Genomic DNA, 22,733 nt, shown 5'->3' with positions numbered 1-22,733 from the left:
ACGATTAATTTTATAGACATAACCTCAAAATTTCGCATCTTCGACATATTTTTCACCATTAGCATTAAGAAAAACAAAAGTGTCACAGAATCCGTAGACATGTTTGTCATATATCTACCTGAAAAATTCTACACGGTTCATAAGTTATTGCCTGAAAATAGACAGCCATGCTCCTATCTCAAGATCTGATTCTATAATTATTCAATCACTTTATTACAATACGTGAGAGGTGTAAATTATGATATGCATCGCATGTTACGTTCTCCCTCCTTACTAAATACCACGAATTTAAAAAATATTTTTCTCGTAACTTCGTCAACATTCTCAAAATGACAGACCAATACCCACATCCGTAAAAAGCAACAGGTAATGTTACAATCTTGGGTCAATAATTATTTCTGGGCTCTTGGAACGTAGATAAAAAGATATAACTTTATCCAATAAAGAGCAATTTGCATTTTGAGACTTCGCTGTTGTCTTAATTTAATTATGACTGCCACAGTGACACACAGGGACTAAAAACAACCAGTCACCGGTAATGATACGTCACCTCGTCAGTCTCATAAAGTGCAGCTTATAAAATGCTACACATAGCTGTGTGTGACGAACCGAGTATCCATGACAACGGAAGTGAAAAGTTATGGGTCGGAAAGCCGGACAGGGGAAAAGTGTGGAAATAGGTACAGCATTTTAATAACAAAGGAACGATACGTGCTCGTATGTTCATAAGTGATCCACATACTGAAATCTCACAGTTTCCTGAACAAGAAATTAAAGAAATGTGTTGGAACGGTTCAATATTGGTATTTGGAAACTGAGACGGATAAGGAAAGGATTTGAGAAAGGTGGTGTCCTCTATGTCAGTGGTATTCAACCTGGGGTACGCGTACCCCCGGGGGTACGTGAAATTTAAAAAATTATATATATTATTTTATGATAAACACTGAATAATCAGTAATGTAATTTATTTTAGTTGTAGATTATATACTATGTATAACTTGAATTATATACCAACAACTTTTGGGGGTACAAAGTTTAAGATAAATTATATCTGGGGGTACGCGAACAAAAACAGGTTGAATACCACTGCTCTATGTAGTATGCTTTACACGGTATGCTATTAAAATTTTCGGAAACGAGGAAATCTAAGGAATAACTTTTAGTACAAAATATCTAAAACTGAAAGAGTGCCTTAGAAGAGAATAATAAATTGTATTAAAGCTGTAGAATTAATAAATATACAAAACTTCCAACATAAAACTGTCGGAAACGGGAGAATAAAATCAGTAATACACGGGGAAGTAGAATATAATAATTGTAAAAAATATAAAAATTATATATATTTATATTAGAACTGTGTGTGGACCGCAAAAACCTGGTGTTAGGCAGACGCAGTTAATTTTATTGAGAATTCTAAACCACCCAATCAAATATCATGAAATCACATACTGTCAAATGTCTCTCAACTCATCGTACAAAATACATGTTTAATACGTGTTACATTTATATTTAATGACGTTTCCTCAACTGCACTGTTCGGTATATACAGTTGTGTGATAAGATGCTTATAAATAATAAATTTGAAGGACGTGGACGGAAGAGATCGAAGGCCAGCCATTCGGTACGAGGGCTAAGAAGAAAAACTGAGAATATCAGGACCGAGATTCAAACTCAAAGACCCTCAAATACGAAGACGTTCTAAACAAAACATCAAGTTGTTCGGTCAATTTAAATATGCTGATCATTGTTCAGCCAGTTTCAAGCACACGACCGTGTCTAAAAGAAGAAGCGTGTACCATGATCAGACAGTGACGTCATCCACTTTATAAAGTTCCACACGCGTTTCTTTCAGCCGGAAACAAAAAAAAAGCATACATCGTTCTTACACTAAAGACATGAATTCATAGAACATAATCCTGTTATACAGAAATCTTTCAGTTGTCATTAGGTCACACAGAGGTGGATTTTAAAGGTAGTTTTCATACGATGACGGGGTTAAGAGGTTGAAAAATTGTGGTTATTGTGTCTATACTGACATGGACTGTTTCATGGCATAATTAATTTTAACTCCCAATTGTCAACAAAAGTATGGTACTTATTTTTCAAGACAGAACTGAGCTTCCAACAAAACGTAGGATTTAGAGAAAAGTCATCTGAAGTCAAGGACAATCAATCACTGGAACTGGGAAGAAGAAAATTACATGGGTTAATGTTTCCAACGTCTGTGCCAATTAAGCAAAATTATTGAAAAAACTAAACTTTCAAGACTTTTTGAAGTAGAAAATAGCGCTCAAACGTTACAAAAATGCAGTATCAGTTGTCGGTTGAGCACTTACCTTACCTTGTAACTCATCAGAATTAAAAACTGAAATATTCAGTGATTTTCCACGGTCTTAATAAGCAAACAGTAACCTACAACTGTCCTCGTCTGCTCCTTCATACAATCTTGACAATTCATAGTTTACAAACATTCTCCTTAGTAGCATCAACTATGAATCATCGTTAATATAAGGAACAATACAAAGCAATAAACAAAATAATAATTGATCCCACAAAGTAGTTTCTTGAGCAACGCATCCCAGGGTGCACTGTTATAAATGTCATCAGAGTAACCTATCTTCAAACAGTTCAATTTAGTTGACACTAACAGAACCTTTTTTCTTAAGATCAAATTTAACATTACCTTCCTATCAAAGCCTAGTAGCCTACTCTCAATTGTCCTTTCCTCACATGGCCTTCAAACCAAAATGTTACACCCATCTTATTCCTGTTGTGTATTGTATGCCCTGGCCTATTAACAAATTTCCTTACAGTCCGAAGCAATTCGTTTCGAAAATTCAATAACATACGAAAATATTACTCTTTACCATTACAAACTAAGCACGTTAAATTTAAAACTTTATCACACACTGCCCCCTGCAAGACGTGGGATCCGTTGTAAAGAAAATAGCGTATGACAAGAATCCGCACTGCTGTTATTCAGAATCATATTAGCGAAAGATGAAGAATGAAAATGTTACCTGAACACATTCCATTGCGCCAACAATATAGTCAGAATATGTGCTACCCCACAACACATATATTTTTAAAATACATGACCATTAACAAAAGAGCTGTTCGTTTAAAGAATGTAAAAGAGCTTAAATGCTTGTGATCAGCTCTGCATTGTTAACTGGTGTCGCCCCACAATTATAGGATACTATTTCAATCTTTCATGGAAGTTTCCGAGAGGTCGTGTCTTATACATGAATTCAAGTCTCCAAAAATTATTGATAGAGTTGTCCGTAACATATTTTGTGAAGATGCTATATGTCGTTAGACACTGCAGAAGACTATGAAAATGTCTGTCTTCAGCTCGACATTCAAACCTTGGATTTTTCAAACACAAATCAGGCCTCAAAACCGCTGGGATATCTTTTGACATGAAATTTTGTGTTGATACTGAAGACGTTCATATCGACATCATTACAGTCTAATCGGTCTAGCGACTTTAAAATTGCTCAAGTGCATAATTAAAATCATTCTTACACTTCTATATGGATTACAATGGAAGTTTAAACCTCAATCTAAATATTTTAAATATTTCGAGTAACAGAATACAGCCTCACACATTTCATTTTGCTTTTATGAATATTTGAGTGACACAAATCCCCAGGTTTCCTAAAATAGACGGAAATCCGGTGTTTTAAAACTTTCGAATAAACAAACATATCCCAATTTTATGGTAACAAAAAATTACGCGATACATTGATACGATGAAACCACATCGAATACATTTTGCTATTCGACGTCGTAATAATATATAAATATTAACTTACATCCCTGCTAACAACCACACAGCAATTCAGTTCAGATCGATCGCTCTGATGATGGAGGCAGCAAGAACCTCTGAAACGTCCATAAAATTCTACCAGACTACACGGCGCTACAACCCAGAAGGCAGCCATCTTCGTACTCACAGCCGTGAAAACCTCAAATCCTCCTTTCAGCTCACTGCTCTTAGTTCCAAAAACTCTCCTAAGCACCCGGTATTCAAATATCCTCAATCTGCGCTCTCCCCTTGATGTGAGGATGCAAGTGCACGAATGTAGTTTCATTTGTAATTGTATCAATTTTTTTTAAAAAAAAGTTGTGTTCCCAAAAGAACCCAAATGCAGTCAGTGTCCTACAACCGGATTTCTGCCTAAACATGCACGCGTACGATAGTTGTTCCTCTGTCAGCCGCTAGATAGGAGTGCTGGTCGTGTGTTCCGATTCTCCTCCTGGAGGCAAACAGGTGTTCTTGTTTACTCTCCTTAGTGGCGTCCAAAATCCGTGCTTTATTCTTCGTCACGTCCCTAGGGCCTCCTCACACCTGTAGCTTCCTTGTTATATGTCAGACGCCATCTGGACAGATTCTCTTATGTGTTCTAATTGAATCAACCATCAGAGCGTTTATACGGCTGAGACGAAAGATGGTAAAAACCTCTTTTTTCATGTAATCTGATAGAAATGTATCGACGTTTCAGAGGTCCTTGCTGCCTTCATCATCAGGGCGCCCTGATGTTGGAGGCAGTATGACCTCTGAAACGTTGGTAAACTTCTACCGGACTTCACGACGCTACAACCCAGAAGACAGCCATCTTCGTACTCACCGCCGTGAAAACCTCAAATCATATCCCTTTTCCATGTCTCCCTTCCATCTTGGTCCTAGTGCAAAACTTGTTTACAAGAATGAAATGGCATCACCTTTATTTATGATCATTTCTAAGCATCTTATGTTGCCTCGGCTTCAAAAATAAGCAGGTAAACATACCCGCAGTTTCAAGCAGTCATTAGAAAAATGTCCATACTGTACATGTACACTGTAGGTTTAATCTTGAACAAAACAGACCTTCACGTTCCTAAGTGCAGAAGTTCAGACAATCATCAAATCAGAAGGAAAAAGTATAGTCGCCATGGCGACATGGCTGGAGTAATGCACAGTAGAAAGCTGAACGGAGGGTGGAGGGGTGACAGTTGGAATGGGTGAAAATGTGTCTGGGAAGAGCCCTCTTCAATTAACAGACACTCCAGCAGTAGGGCGCCACGCTACCCCCGCGTGGCTAAGCACGCCTCTGCAAACTGGATTACAGCAGCAAGAGTCCAGACAGTTCCAGCGGATTCACAAAACAAAACAGAGGTAGTCCTTCTGGCCGACATCACGGAAGGCGTGGCCTAGCTTGATAATTGCTTAACACAATTTACAGTCGACTGGAATAGTTATTGAACTAGCTGAAAACAAATTTACCTCGTTCTGAGCTAAGGAAGTTAATTTACAAAGCAAAATCCGACCGATAATTTTTTTCTCGAAAATTTAATATATCGAATGTCCGGGTCAGAGATCGAAACAAGGGTCTTCTTCTTCTTCTTTTTCTTCTTCTCCTTCTCCTTCTTCTTCTCCTTCTTCTCCTCCTTCTCCTCCTTCTTCTTCTTCTTCTTCTTCTCCTCCTTCTTCTCCTTCTTCTCCTCCTCCTTCTTCTCCTTCTTCTCCTCCTTCTTCTTCTTCTTCTTCTCCTTCTTCTCCTCCTTCTTCTCCTTCTTCATCTTCTTCTTCTCAAGCTCTACAGTTCACTCTGAACTTTGGATTCCTGTCAGGTTTCTCAAAAGTCTTTGTTTTTTTACATGACTGGGTTGTCAGCCCAATGCATAACCCCAACCTGGAGGACCAGGATATCTCTTTTAGTCTGGAACCTCACCCTCGACCTGTCCGGCTTGGGAGGCCCTACCAGTAGCTAAGCTACCGCTGGTATAGCTCTTGGGATAATTTGGACTCGCAAGGGACTCCTTAATGCGAAGCATGATTGCAAACCGCTCAACGGAATCCTGATAACATGATGGCTCACGACAGATTCTACACTTTCAAAACTTCGATATCAGACTGTGGAGAGTGATCAACATCACGCTCCGGCCTCATGGTTCACAGGACAGGAGGTCCGAAGCCACTGCAGACTCACTAATAAGGAGATAATTCAGAGGCACCTACCTTGACGACCCGGAGTTGACATACAGTCAGGGACGTTTGAATATGTTTTCTTAAGCAGCATGTTCCCAGAACGGCTACAAAACACATTTAGCTTTCCACTGAATGAATATCAGGGGCTTTTCCCTGGCCGGAGCGTAAAGCTACTTAAATTCCTATAAATAACGTCCTGGAAAACCATCTGTGAAGCCTTACCTATACGCCTCTCGAGCTTTCAACGCAAAATTCTTAGCCAAAGGAGTAATTTTTAATTTAAACTTCATGTATATGTTTCACTGTCGAATAAATTAAATGCCACAAGACGCTTCTGTCTTCGTGATAAGCTACTGTAGCAAAGTGACGATGAGATGTGAAATCGAAGACTGTGAAGGAAGATATTAGATTTATCTTCAGAAGAGTGGAAAAACCAAAGAGGCCACCACTAGCCGTAATTAACCTACCCTGAGTCTATAATTATCAGCTGCTGGCAGTAAATTGCTTGGGGCGTGGACCTCCAGTCTTGTCAGCCCCTAAGGATATCATGATGATGGCGAAGTGGAAGCCTCTGATCCATTTGCTACTCCACGTCTTATAAATTATAACTTCGTGAGGGAGAAGTTCTCAATACGTTTTTATGTTCGGAATAAAAACCGGCAGGAATGTACATCTGAGGTCAGCTTAAACATGCCAATGTCATTCCCACAGCAACCGAACGTTGTCTGAAAGCCGACCTACTGCTATGATAGTCTTCAGCTGAATTAATACTTTACTAAGGAACCGAGAAAGTGTTAACACAAAGGAGACTAATATAATTTTGTAAGCTACATCAACTTCAAATTTTATAATACGAGAGCTGGGATTTTATCTACATCAACACCAATTTAGATGTGAGCTGTAATTTAAAATTTATACAACACTTTCAGCCTTCTGCCGCTTGGTCGCTGGGACCGTGGGTTCGAATCCCACTCAAGCCATGGATGTTTGTCCGCGTTTTTCTGTGTTGTGCTGTAGAGGCCTTGCGATGGGCCGATCCCTCGTCCAAGGAGTCCTACCGAATGTCTATAGATCAAAGCCAACAAAAGTTGGGGCCCGCAGTGCTCAGGCACTTGAAGAACGGGTCGTTCCCATTACAACACTTTCATAGCTTTGAAGTATTCATCTATAAACATTCTTGGAATCAGATAAGGATCAGGTACACTCTGTGCAACAAGAATAAAGCGCTTAATAATTCCAAAACCGGAAGTGATGTAAGCCTACAGCTGACAATTTGAATAATTCCTATCGTGAAGATTTCTGTCTTCTGGGTTGTTGCGCCGTGTAGTATGGTAGATGTTTGCCAACGTTTCAGAGGTCATACTACCACTGTCATCAGGGCGTTGGTAAAAATCTACCATACTACACAGCGCAACAACCCAGAAGACAGAAATCTTCATACTCACCGCTGTAAAAACCTCAAACCATACAAATTCCTATCTTCCTGTATTTGCGTATATATTGATTCTCTCTGCATTCTATTAATCACAGTTACGCATGCCAGACATTTTTTCAGTATAAGAACCAACATGTGTGCCTCACTGAAAGAATAACATCAACGAATGTTAACGACATTATCAAGATATGGGAATAGATCCAACGAGAAAACAAAAGTTGATCACTATACTACGCCGGTTAGAAAATTTTGTAGGGCAGAAATATTATATTTCCATCTTCCAGACTTCATGTCAGCGATGTTCTAATGTATGTTATATTCCCAAAAATACACAATATGAACTGGGCAACTATTCAGCCTCATGTTTCAAGACTTCCGCGTGGAACCTTGAAATGGATACCGAAATGCGTAGAATGTAATATTCGAAAGAAAACATGTAACTGCTGTTCGTAAAGCATGCGTTCAGTTGACGGGCAAAAAGTAATCGCAGATTCATCATTCACATTAGCAGTGTACTAATTTGGCTGCATGGAAAAGACTAGAAGTAAGAAGGAAACAGGCATTTCTCTTATTTTTGAGTGATACGTTGTCCACTGGCATCCTCGTTTAAAGATTCCATCCTCGAATCTAACAGTGGACAAACAATTTAATATACAAAAGCATATACTCATGATGGAGGGAGCAAGTGCTCCTGAAACGTCGGAAAACTTCTACCAGACTAGACGGCGCAGAAGACAACCGTCTACGCACACTAGTCTGTTGTGAACAGGTAGGAGAGAAGTGAGGTCGCCTCCGGAAGGCGCATCGCTGAAAGAAACACGCTCCACCAGTCACGACGCCAACAAAGAGATGCAGTTTCTTCCCATACGCGTGCGGGTAACCCCAGGCGTTTTTCCTTCATTCTTCCATTTGTTGGTCTTTCAAAGTGTTTTCGTTTTATCGCGGTTGGGCGGTTTCCACAACAAATCGTTTCAAGGCCGCGACGTTTAACTACCAAATCATCGGAGTAGGAGAAACGTGATGCATCATTGAAGCACAATTCCTGGCCATGATAAGACAAAGACAGCGGAAACTGGAGCAGAGGGGGTGGGGGTTTGATAAACGAGTAATTTTGAGTCGGAAATTAAGAGACCGACTGGGCAGGGCGGTACTCGAAGCTGCTGAAGGACTCTAGGTCAGTGGTACATGATGACGCGTGTCTTCTGGGATGTTTCGACGTGAATAGAAATTGACCGACGTTTCAGAGGTGCACACTGCCATCGTCAAGGCGATGATGGAGGCAGTATGTACCTCTGAAAAGTCGGTACACTTTTACAAGACTACACGGCGTAACATCGAAATTACAACCATCCTCATACTCTTAGCCACGAGAACCTGAAATCTCATAATTAACAGAAGTAATTATTCGATAAATTCATAAAGTTTACTTTCGTTTGAATGCTTTCATGGCACTAACGAAACCTGTAAATCTTATTGACAGTACAACAAAATTATAGGTCTATACACATTTTACTATACTCCTACTATCGACTTTGAATATCTAAGTATTGTCAAAATGAAACTTTAACTACGTTGTCAGACGAATTTAGTTTCATTTTCAATTCGAATTTGTAATAAAAAAAATAAAAAACGATGGGTGTAGAAAAGAACTGGTATAAAATTAAGTATGTAGATCCATCATTAACATCTGTAATTCTGAAACAGTTTTTGACGTAGTGTTTGTTCGTGACTGAGTGTTTAGCGCTCAACAGAATACAAAGAAAAATAATGTACAGACAGACTACAGGCTTTATATGCCTCAGAATACTTACTAGTGATTAACTTCAACAATGTGATTTATGACTACGCTGTATAGTGTATATATTATCCCTATGTTGATTAGCACTGTCAGCGATAAATACGTATCTGCAAAAATTCCAAGGCCAACTGAACGATATAAAATTACAGTCAACGCACACAGACATTCTTTATTCCCAAGTGCATATTATTCCTACCCAACGTCATAGTGTAGTGGTTGGCAGTCCTGATTCAAAATCGGGCGATTTCATTTTCGAATCGTTATCAACAGATATTATACCAATCATTTCAGGAAAATTTTGTGATGGTATCTTAAAAAGAAGCCACGGTGGGCTAGCGGTTAGAACGCTGGCCTTGTAATCCTGGGGTCTCGGGTTCGATTCCCGGCGGTGCCCGAATTTATAACTTGTGTTGGGCAAGGCCGTGGTCTAGGCAACACGGAGTTTTCCTCCGTGGCATCCCAACAATTACTCCATTCACACACAGAAGAAGGCAATGGCAAACCACTTCTGGATCATCTGCCAAGAACGTATATGAACAGGTCCCAGTCCGAGAATAGGATGGAAGGATCCTGTTCATATGGACCTGTCGTCAGACAGAACACTAAAAAATAATAAGATGAGGTGGTCTAGCGGTTAGAACGCTGGCCTTGTAATCCTGGGGTCCCGGGTTCGATTCCCGGCGGTGCCCGAATTTATAACTTGTGTTGGGAAAGGCCGTGGTCTAGGCAACACGGAGTTTTCCTCCGGGGGCTTCCCGGGTTTCTCCATGGCATCCCATTCGCACACAGAAGAAGGCAATTGCAAACCACTTCTGGATCATCTGCCAAGAACGTATATGAACAGGTCCCAGTCCGAGAAAAGGATGGAAGGATCCTGTTCATATGGACCTGTCGTCAGACAGAACACTAAATAAATAATAATAATCTTAGAAAGGTCACGATCGCTTATTACCAAATCCCTTCCAATTCTTCATTCACAATCAGTCTTTCATTAAACGCTACGCAGTTTGAATTTTATTATTTATAAATTGTACGTACTTTAGGATATTGAAAATAGGTCTACTAAAATTAGTAAGTGCAATCTTAAAACCAAGGCAAGCTGCAAGTATAACTGGCAGCAGAGACTGCGTAATTCAAGAAACCGTGAAGTTATCTCTTCTATGTGCAGTGGGCGGTACGACGTTAAATTAAAAACCTCACACGATAGGGTCAATGGAGCAGGGACACAGGTGTTCACGTGCAGCCCCGGATCTCCACATCTCCCTCGACAACACACAACGCCCTTCCAGTCATTGTCCCAACACAAGTGGTTTCCGCACCAACGACGCCAAAAAAACAAATGGCTGTCGTCACAAGTGGGACAGGTGAAGGACGATATTTTGATTGAACTCGAGGCACCTGAAGCGGTCAGAGCCGGCCACTGAAACGTCGTGGCTTCATTTCAGTGACTTAACACGACATATTTAGCCCAAAAAGCACCCATTTACCAACATCCGTACTGGGATTCAAAACCAGATAACAGCTTACAAAATTTATAGAAATCTTTCGATCCTTACATTTTACTACATTTCATTATAAGTTTCTAAAACAGCTTGAAGCTGACTACTCATCGCTATTTAAGTGAGATTTTTTATTCTCGGAGCGGCGAGAATGAAGTGCTGTAGCTCAGTGTAGTCTTTTAGAAGTTTATCGACGTTTCAGATGTGTTTGCTGCCTGCATCATCAGGTCGGTAAAATTCTACCATACTGCACGGCGCCAGAATCCACATGAAGAGAAAAATGGTCCCTTTTGGGTAAGTTTCATCGTTACGTAACACCACAAAGCTGTCGTAAAATCGTATCACTTGTACCAGAGTATGTTTTTATTTTTATTTAGTGTTCTGTCTGACGACAGGTCCATATGAACAGGATCCTTCCATCCTTTTCTCGGACTGGGACCTGTTCATATACGTTCTTGGCAGATGATCCAGAAATGGTTTGCCATTGCCTTCTTCTGTGTGTGAATGGAGTAATTGTTGGGATGCCACGGAGAAACCGGGGAAGCCCCCGGAGGAAACTCCGTGTTGCCTAGACCACGGCCTTGCCCAACACAAGTTATAAATTCGGGCACCGCCGGGAATCGAACCCGAGACCCCAGGATTAAAAGGCCAGCGTTCTAACCGCTAGACCACCGTGGCTAAACCAGAGTATGTTACGCAAGAGGAATGTCGCTATTAATTACACAAATCACGAGATCGCATATCGATGGCGGGGCCAACCTGCCACACTCCTGGGATGATGCATTCTTCTTTACCAGTTCACAACACGTGACAGAACACATGCGCTGCAGAGATCTATACTCGACAAAAAAATTACACTGGGGGTGGAATAAATAAACAACATAACAAAGGGTTACTGCACACGCGGGTGCAAGAATGGAACAAGGACAGCTTCACGGCCTTAGGTTTCTTATCGTGCCAATGATTACAGGTGTAACAGGTAATTAAACACTGTTGGTGGCAGTGTACTAAATTGCTATATGGAATTCCAACCTTTTTGTTCCGGATTTTGTGTCTCTCTGCACTTCAAATGCAGCGTGTTTCAAAACAAATAAAACGATCACAACTGGCTATACTTAATTCTGCACTGCAGTTACAAAAATGAAATAACCTGGTACATGCAGAGAAACACGACTTCACGGTCGTCACGTGAAGTAGTTCATTTATTGGCCGCTGCAGAGCTGCCGCGGTCCTTAGTCTAAAATGGTGCCGTGAACTCGCTGGCGAATTACGATGGAAGAGTGATTCGATATAGTTCATGGAACACGTTGTCAGGTGGTGTGGTAAAGTATAGGTTACAATCACAAAGAGCTATTACTAACTTCATACCGGAGGTTTCACTGTCGATATATAATGTGTCTGTTTCAAAACCGGCAGACAGAATTCAGATCGGCGTGGATAAAACCAACATCCAGACAGAATGCCCCTTGAAACTGAACATACAGCTTTTATACGCGTCTCTTGAGCTAACAGAACAGGAATAAATGTCATACTATTTTACAATAGTTGTTTTCCACTTAGAGGGGGGGGGGGGGGTAATGGCGATAACAGATTTGTGGAAATGCTGAATATAGGCAATTCTCGGTTTACGAACGTTCGATTTACGAAAATTTGCTATAACGAACGTCACAATTCATTCAAAATTTCGTTAAGTCGCCAATAGATCGAGTTCCTTATAAAACGAAATGCCAAACGTATAGTGAACATAATTGTAAGATTTAAATAAATAAACTTTTGAAAAATTTATTTATTACAATAATTATCATAATTAATTATAATAATTAAAATTAACAAGTACGATATCTTGTTTTATTATTCTTGTCTTATTTTACGTTACGTATAAACCATAACGCATACACATATTATAATAAAACGTATTGTATAGACCATTCAATGTTTAGTATATGGTTTTAATGCTTTAAAATGGCTGCTAACGTATACGATACGTATCGTAATAGCTCAGGAATGCAAGATAAACATAACGAAGAAAAACGTATAACGAAAAACGTCTTGGAACGGAACTTGTTCGAAAACCGAGAGCGTGTATAACATGATGGACATTGTTTTGGTTTTAATTATAATACAGTTGACTTCTACTGGGCCTTCACAGATGTGATTTGAAACAAAACAAATGAACTACAGAGTTGCAAGATATATCTTCGCGGCAATGGAGTCGCCACTGTTACCACCATTACATATCTAGTTATTCTAGAACAGTGGTTACGGCCCCAGCAGAGGGAGAAATTTCCTGGTCCTTCACGCTTCCAAGAGGATGGGGTGCCACCACATTTTCACTTTGTCGTGAAACCGATCTCGATAATCAGCTGCCCGAAAGGTGTGTGGAGCGTGAGGTACCGACACCTTTGACAGTAAAATCCCAAAAATTGTCGTCTCTTAACATCTTTATCTGGGGCTTCACCAAGGACGACGTCCACAGGCCACTGACAACACAGTCCTTGCCAGAGCAATGAGACCGATCTCAGATGCAACTGCTCCACAAAAACAGAAAATTTCTCAATCGACTGGATAGCTATCGACTTGTAAATTAAAAGTGCACATATTTTTCAAATACGCTTTTTACAAATCAGTGTTGTTACAAATTAATGGCACTGTTGATTATATATACCGCAGAAGAATGAGAAGTTACATCCTTAGTATGCCCTTTTATATTCGCCACATTGAAAAAATGTCCCAAATAGAAGTTGCATATCTTGTCAGATAAGTCTCTTATACAAAGTAAGCTATGGACCGTTAAAACCAGGTTTCGTAGAAATCCGTCCAACAGTTTCAGGTATCAAACAGTTGGAGTGACGAACGAATACATTCATTTTATGCACTTTAAGTAAAAAAGCATAACATTTACAAACCAATGAATTGACGGCAAATATTTTCCTACCAGATAACGTTAAACAAATGTTTAAATTTATTTTTCAAAATTTCTGAGGAGCACGAACGAGTCAAATCTTGCTCTAAAACTTTCCCGATCATTTTACTCAGGAATAAATCTCGGGGTACTATTACTTTAATATTCAGACACAGAAACGTAAGATGGCCGACATCACCGATGATCCACTTGAGCAAATCTCTCCTGAACGTAGTGTTCCGGCTCCATTCAAACCTTTACAAACTTTTACACAATGCTTTATTTAAATACGCTATTCAAAGTGCAGACGTACCGTTACCTAAGAGTTCCCAAGCTTTTTACTTTGTGCATTCTGGCTACCTGCGAAATTAATCATGTGTTGGCTTGCATACATGGGCTTTCATTCTAGGAAACGTCTGAAAAATAAATTACGAGAAAGTAGGCCTACATATTGTTACGCAAACTGACAAATTAAAACGCTACGGACATAAATGGTGTTCACCTCGCCACAAATTTCGTCAAAGATACTTCGTAGTTGAAGGGCGATGCGTATAAAAAATATATAAAAAAACTGCGCCTGTATTTCTCCAGATAAATTCTCAGATAATCAGCAGTTTCTCAGTCCTGCCGTGTTACATCCGCCACAGAGAACCAGACCGCACCGAACAAGACTGTGGCCTTAATTACAATCTCTGTCAGTGGTACTGTGCACCGGGTACTGGTTGGGAAACCTGAGGGTAAGAGACCACTGGAGAGACCTAGACGTAGATGGGAGGATAATCTCAGGCGGGATCTATGGGAGATAGGAGTTGAAAGAGACTGGATTATGTTGGCCCAGGACAGGTTCTGGTGGAGGGCTTTGCTTAATTCGATGATGAACCTTCGGGTTCCGCAAGCCATCTAGTTAGTTAGTTAGTTAGTTAGTTAGTCAGTGGTACAGATGAACAAACATCACCCTCGCTTTAGGCAAGATTCAAACCCGCGACTATAGCATCCGTACGGCCTGAGATTGTAAGATTTTTTTGCAGTTACTAAGATATGCGCCTTCAAAATAATATAAAGCACACTGCTCACGGAAAAAGTGAAAAACTTAAATTTAACAATATAAAAATTGAGTTTCTGAAATTTCAGGTTTTCATGGTCGCGAGAATGAAGGCGGCCATCTTGTGTGATGTTGCGCCGTGTAATTTTGTAGAAGTTTACCGATGTCTTAGAAACGAATCACTCATCGCCCTGATGATGGAGACAGCAAGCACCCCTAAAACGTCAGTCAATTTCTACCAGACTTCGCGGCGTAACATCCCAGGAGACGGTCGTCTTCAAAAATTGTGACGTTCACGCAGATTTTTTACAACGACAATCTGTGTGCGTTGCAATCTTATGCATGCGTAACCAACAAATGAACATTAAATTTTATTTTTAAAATCTCGATTAAAGAAGCCCGATGGAAGACAAAGACGAGTTGAAGGAAGCACACATTACGAAGCATCATGGGGAATGCAGGGATAAAAGATTCTATACTTCCTGAACATCCACATTAAATGGGAATGGTATAAGCTTCACAACCCGGCCGCGTTATTCCCGGGAACACGCTGGGTGGGAGGCAGAGTGGACCCCAGAACCGGTCTCGACGGTAAGCACCATCTGCTTCTATAATCTATAGCCCTGCAATTTGTATGTATGATTTTCATATGATTCCCACTGTAAACAGCGATTATTTCGAAGATGGCTTCTTCTGGGTTGTTGCGCCGTGTAGTCTGGTCGATGTTTACCAAAGTTTCAGAGGTCATACAGCCTCCGTCATCAGGGCGATGAGTATGAAGATTTCTGTCTTCTGGGTTGTCTGTTGCGCTGTGTAGTCTGGTAGATGTTAACCAACGTTTCGGAGGTCATACTGCCTCCGTCATCAGGGCGATGAGTCTGAAGATTTCTGTCTTCTGGGTTGTCTGTTGCGCTGTGTAGTCTGGTAGATGTTAACCAACGTTTCGGAGGTCATACTGCCTCCGTCATCAGGGCGATGAGTCTGAAGATTTCTGTCTTCTGGGTTGTCTGTTGCGCTGTGTAGTCTGGTAGATGTTAACCAACGTTTCGGAGGTCATACTGCCTCCGTCATCAGGGCGATGAGTCTGAAGATTTCTGTCTTCTGGGTTGTCTGTTGCGCTGTGTAGTCTGGTAGATGTTAACCAACGTTTCGGAGGTCATACTGCCTCCGTCATCAGGGCGATGAGTCTGAAGATTTCTGTCTTCTGGGTTGTCTGTTGCGCTGTGTAGTCTGGTAGATGTTAACCAACGTTTCGGAGGTCATACTGCCTCCATCATAAGGCCGATGAGTGAGCTCAAAAGACAGCCATCTTCAGACTCACCGCCTTGAAAATGTCAAATCCTACAGCGATTATTTCCTTGAACAGCATTGGCTATTTCATCTTTGTAACGGTGAAGTGCTGTGTTTTCTATGCGGTACGAACTGAATTCTTATATATTATTTAAATTAGCTTCGGCATTAAAGGGTTAAGATGTGAATACATTTAAACTGGAATCAGAACAGATTTATATTTAACATCAAAATCTTAATGTCAATTTATTTTTAAATTCTTCATTTAAAAAGTATTTTTCGTTATGTGTTCTGTCAGATGTATCCCTAAAGTTTTGAAGTTCAGTAAATGAATTTGCTTCTTAACCTCGCAAGCAATTTACCGAACACCACTACTGCTTGTTCACCAGCAGGCAGCTGACAGAAGCAGAATAACGTCAACCCGTCTGCAACACTCAATCAGCGGCGAAGGTAGCATCACCCCAGGGCGTCGTCTCACGACACAGCCCGCATACATCGACACCGAAGCGTCTGCCTCTTATTCGATCAAGGTTTCGTCTGGCACCACACAACGGAGAGATGAATCTGCATGCATCATGGAGTTCGTCGTAAATATACTGGTTAGTTTCACGTTACAGTGAAGAAAATATGATAACAAATAGATTCTCGAATAATACTAGAGCAGCGTTTCTCAACCTTTTTGCCATTGCGGAACCCTTGAAATAATATTCATGTCTCAGGGAACCCCTACATAAAAATTATTATATATCATTATTGATATATTTTTTCTTTTTTATAAACTTAAAGTTCATAAGGAAAACTTAATATATTTTTTCTGATAGCTGGTTTACGCAAAAAATTACGTTTTTCTCAAGTTTATTGACAATACAAAAAAACTTAAATCAAACTGCCTGTTCAAGAGACCTCATACGGATGTTTTCATTCACACAAAAAATCAACATAAATAACCAATATCGTATATAACACATATAAACAGAACGAAAACAGATAATAACTACTACAATAACTAAATCGTTTATTGACAATGTTAAAAAGGCATAAGATAAATCAAAGTAAACTGTCATATGAACAAATATATGTGTCAAGGAAATGTTATTTTTGAAGCTAATTTAAATAATAAAATTTACTTTTCTAATGTGAAAACTGTGCTTGTATTTTGGTACAAAAATACTTAATTCGGGGTCGAACTTTAGATAAACACACACGGATTTCATCTTCAACTGAAAGGAGACGATTTCTGTCTTTGGTCTTGATACTTGTTAAATAAGAAAAAGCTTGCTCACACATGTAAGAGGTTGAAAACTGCAACAATATATTTATTGCTTTCGTATAAATGGCAGGATACTCTTCTTTCACATAAATCCAGAACTTGTCCAGGGCTAGGTCAGTAAATCTCATCTTGAGTACAGCTCCTGTACACTGACCACTAAAGGCGGTTTCACGCTGGCACCGTATAAACGTCGCTAAATATATTTCTTATGATTATTATATTTCTAAATGACATAACAGGTCGAAGACTTTATTATAACACCCAAGAATTTTCCGAGAATATGTCGTACGTGTATAGCAAAATTACGAATATGAAATTAAACATAAAAATGACTCAAAAATACATTTACATATAATTAGCCTATTCTTCACTATTTCTCGTGGAACCCCCGGCGATTGCTCGCGGAACCCTAAGGTTCCGGGGGACCCCGGTTGAGAAACGCTGTACTAGAGTATTTACAAAATATCTCTGACAATCTTCATGAACTGAAATCCATACCGGAAACTGTATAGAAATATATCATCAAGTTTTATAATTATCTTTTTTCTTTAGGAACTGTACAAATAAATGTCACTACCTGCCTCAAGATCCCTTCTTCCGCTTAGGCGTACTCTTAAGGCTGCGGTCACACTGCAAGCGTATTCGCGCGAATTAATTGTCGGGCGTTATCGAGCGAGTTCGGGCGAACTTTTAGTGGTAGTACTGCAAGCGACATCGCTCGAACGTTTGTGGCGCGAGCCTTCAGTATGAAAATGGAGTTGAGGAAGAGAACCGTTTGAATACATACCAGTACATATTAAATGCTACTGAGGAAGCAATAAAAAAGCAGAGTAATTTCCGAAACTGTATTTCACCATCAGAACGCTGCTGAATTCTTTGATAGATGAAAATTTCCTAATTGTGTGGGCTACATTGATAGGAAACATATCCGTTTGAAATGTCCAGAAAAATCGGGGACGCAGTTTTATAATTACAAATAATTTTTTTCCATTGTTTTGCAAGCTGTTTGTGACGCAAACTATAAATATGTGTGTTAATATAGGCTGGCACGGAAAACAGAGTGATGGAGGAACCTTCGCTGCATCAGGTTTTTACATACCCCTCGAAAATGGATCATTGAAATTGCCACAAAATGCAAATCTTCCTCAAACTGATGTGTCACTTCATGTTTTATTAGGTGATGACGCGTATCCTTTAAAGACTTATCTGATGAAACCATATTCAAAAAGAGCTTTATCAAGGGAAGAACACATGTATAATTACAGACTCTCCAGAGCACGGAGTGCCTTCGGTATAATTGCAGCCAATTACTCTGAACCAGATAAAGCTGATTTAATCATAAAGTGCATATGCTTGTTACATAATAATATTATTGAGAAGGAAAGTATTTATGATCCATCTATCACATCGTCGACACCACAAAATGCAAGCATAATAAATATAATCAATCACTATCAACTAATAGGTCAGCACAACAGGCTTGTGACATCGGAGACGCATTTAAAAAGTATTTTAACAGTAGTGAAGGTAGCATTATCCAACAGTTCAACGTTCCCTAATTATCTGTGCCACACACAATCCACTACTTCAACAAACATAAATGTAGAATTTCTACTGGTGTAGCAAGGAAGAGTTTGTAATAAACTTAAATTGCAATATTTAGTCACTAATTTTTTGTCATAACTTCCTTGAAACCTCTCTGTTGTGATAAGTTTTCATTTTTTGGTCCCACAAAGCCTTCTCATTGAACACAAGATGAATTAATTTTTCAGTATCCATCTATTCGCGCGAATGAAACAAACATGTTTGAACGACGAGCGATGTCGAGCGATAACTTCGCTTGCAGTGTGACCGGTTACAGGCCTTGTAACGTGTTTGGTAGTTCGCCCGAACTCGCCCGATAACGCCCGACCGTCAGTTCGCGCGAATACGCTTGCAGTGTGACCGCAGCCTAAGCCTAAAATCAAATCTATCCTCAAATACGTCTTCACATAACTAACTATATGGCTCACGGAACCCGAAGGTTTATCATAGAACTAACCAAAGCCCTCCACCGGACCCTGTCCTGGACCAGCAAAATCCAGTCTCCTTCAACTCCTATCTCCCATAGATCCCGCCTGACATTATCCTCCCATCTACGTCTAGGTCTCCCCAGCGGTCTCTTCCCCTCAGGCTTCCTCCTGCCTGAGATTATCCTCCCATCTACGTCTAGGTCTCTCCAGCGGTCTCTTTCCTTCAGGCTTTCCGACCATTACCCGGTACACACCTTTTGTCCCATCCATGCGTGCTACATGCCCCGCCCATCTCATTCTCCTTTACACGTCTTCACTTATAGATATAATTTATAGATTTCTTACTTACACTGGTAACTGTATACAACAGAAAGACAGAATGATTTTCGTGATTTATGCAAGGTGGCATATGAAGATTTCTGTCTTCTGGTTTGTTGCGCTGTGTAATCTGGTAGATGTCATACTGACCACTGAAACGTTGGTAAACATCTACCAGACTACATAGCGCAACAAACCAGAAGACAGAAATCTTCATATGCCACCTTGCATAAATCACGAAAATCATTATTAGGGTAATACCCTGGTCTAGCGGTCAGAACGCTAGCCTTGTAATCCTAGGGTCCCGGGTTCAATTCCCGGTGGTGCTCAGATTTATAACTTGTGTTGGGCAAGGCCGTGGTCTAGGCAACACGGAGTTTTCCTCCGGGGGCTTCCCCGGTTTCTCCGTGGCATCCCAACAATTACTCCATTCACACACAGAAGAAGGCAATGGCAAACCACTTCTGGATCATCTGCCAATAACGTATATGAACAGGTCCCAGTCCGAGAAAAGGATGGAAGGATCCTGTTCATATGGACCTGTCCTCAGACAGAACACTAAACAAACAACATCCTAATTGCCCGCTAACTGCATCCTTATTAGATTCAGATATTTTCTTACAAAATTCTCTCGCAGTCTGTGCAAAAATGCAGTCAATGAATGTTAAAACCGGTGGCATCCACAGTTACGAAATGGTTGTGCAAAGAATTGGCCGATGTTTAGGTCACGCCCTGAGTCAGAAGCTGACACCGATCGCTAGATCAGAAGCTTCGTCGTGGGACCAATGTCGTTCCCATGCACTCTCACCCGCATACAAAACACTTCACTTTCGTATTCTCCGTGTTCTCTGAGAGTACGCCGTTCATACCTATCGCCTAAACCAAGATGGTGGCTTCGAAATTAATATTTTGCTTGAGCAGCGCGAAAAGGACAGTGACATGTCACTTTCTGTGGGAAATGATCCAACGCAATAGCACGTACCAACTAATCATGTTGTTTCAAGAACACCTTGACTGTGCAAATGGCGCTTCAGAAGTTACATTCGTCTGTTGGCGAGAATGCCTAAACTTTATCTAATGTCTCCAACACGACTTCATAACTTGCCGTTCATTCATACAAGCAACTTTACTTTCATGTTAATCACCTTTAAATACTTCCTCAAAAAAAAAGTAATAATCACAATGTAAGGACCTGCTTCCAAAATTTCAGTTTGAAATTATTTCCAGTGCCTGAGAACTAGCCAAACGTTAACATATCAAGATTCGCGAAATTTAATATCACATTAAAACCGTTCCTTATAAAAACTTCCATTGTGCCATTGTGTAAAATTCGGATTCTGATAAATAAATCTTAAGCCAAATTAAATTCAGACGGCAAATTGTTTTACAAACCCCCTGATGATGGAGGCAGCAAGGACCTCTGAAACGTTGGTTAACATCTACCAGACTGCACGGCGCAACAACCCAGAAAACAGCCATCTTCAGACTCACCGCCTTAGAAAACCTCAAATTCTACAATACAAACCGCCTATGCCAGATTTCACCCAAACCATTTACATACTTCTGAACCTGAAAACGCGGACTCAAGAACAAGACGGCTTCCCGTAAAGCGCCCCTCCCTTACATACAGAGTGTACATAAATTATATTTACAACTTTACTCGTGAATAAAACCTTTACGGGAAGACAAAGACACGCTGTTTGCGATAATTTTGGGGAGGAGGTCCGAGGTACCTTGAAAGTTTGAGTATCACAGCATTATTGAGCGTCCCACGAAGGATGATTATCAACCCCTGGTGTTATGTGGGAGGCTCACCGCAAATTCAAAATATTATGAGCCGGGATAGCTCAGTCAGTATAGTGACTAGCTACGGGCTGGATGGCCGGGGTTCGATCCCCGACGGGGGCAGAGGATTTTTCCTCTAGCCTCTGCGTCCAGACCGGCTCTGGGGCCCACCCAGCCTCCTCTACAGTGGGTACCGGGGTCCTTTCCCGGGGGTAAAGTCGGCCGGGGCGTGATGCTGACCACTCACCCCCATCTAGTGCCGAGGTCAAGAAAGAGATGAGCTACACCTCTACTCCCCCCAAGCGCCTACATGGCGTATAGTGGGACAAACTTTACTTTGCCTATTACAAAATATTACGTACGTCTTCTAATTTGGACGGATTATTTGAAACGAACATAAAAGAAGAATGTGGGGGAAAATGCAGGGAATCTAACACGCTGAGCGACTATTAGCTTCACAACAAGGACTCTGTTCCATTTAGTTATCTGCAGTGTACAGAACTTCTGACGAGAAAAGCCGCTCGCTCCGTCTGTTACATTATTCTTCCTGGCCTCTGGTACAACCAGCGCCGTATAATGAATGGTTTAACGAGGCGAAAATCTGTTCTGTACAGTAATAAAATATTATGCGCCGAGGTGTAATAGTCTGCAGGTGGCAGTGACTCCCGAGTTAAATCTAAGACCGTCATTACCTTCCTGTTAATTTCAGGAAATAGTTCCTGTGCACAGATCTCCGGGGATAATACTAACTTCTCGTACTTGATTTATCTGAGTTTCATCCTATTATATCGCCTGCAAAGTATAATGGAAAATTTTAGAATCCTGGTTACCTGTTTTTGAAAAGTCGTAAACCATTATTTTTCCTTTCTGAAATTAACATTTCACTGCCATTCTGTAACTACGCATTCATGCATTATTTAAAACAAAATTTGGTGAAAAATGGGAAGCCAACGTTTTCAATTTCGTAACATCCTCACATCAAGAACCTTCAATGCATAAGCAGCGTATCTCCAATATACAGAGTGGGTGGGACGTAAGTAGGCATTGAGAAATGGTTATAACCTCTATATTTCCAATGCAAAGATAATAAAAATAATTTTTATATTTACTTTTTTAAATGGGAATGCCTACTTATTTCCCACCCACTCTGTATATCTTGTCACGTTTGGTAGACAAACAATGACGTCATCACATTCAATAGAACGCGTTTACGATCGCTGTTGTGCACGAGTGTCCCTTAGCAACGACAGGCCTTTGTAATGAACTCGCGTGCCCTATGCGAGATGCGGACCACGTACTTACACCGAAGGTGAGCTGGGTGCTTCATGCCATCCTCGGCTAATTGCAGACCGCACCTCGCAGGAGGCGTGGCAAAAGCCACGAACACATAAACAATAAATTAAGATAT

General features: G+C 40.5%; 1 protein-coding gene across 1 annotated transcript in view; it reads right to left on the bottom strand.

Moving 5' to 3' along the window:
• Positions 1–22,733, bottom strand: part of ec (ubiquitin specific peptidase echinus) — a 143,046-nt gene that overhangs the window by 58,847 nt on the left and 61,466 nt on the right. The window lies entirely within an intron of this gene.

This window comes from Zootermopsis nevadensis, unplaced genomic scaffold (genome assembly GCF_977971745.1).
Source record: "Zootermopsis nevadensis isolate Lab colony 2312 unplaced genomic scaffold, Znev_1.0 Znev_ptg000030l, whole genome shotgun sequence".
NCBI classification, from domain to species: Eukaryota; Metazoa; Arthropoda; class Insecta; order Blattodea; family Termopsidae; genus Zootermopsis; species Zootermopsis nevadensis.
The sequence above is the reverse complement of the archived record's forward strand: the minus strand, read 5'-3'. Positions and strand labels throughout refer to the sequence as shown.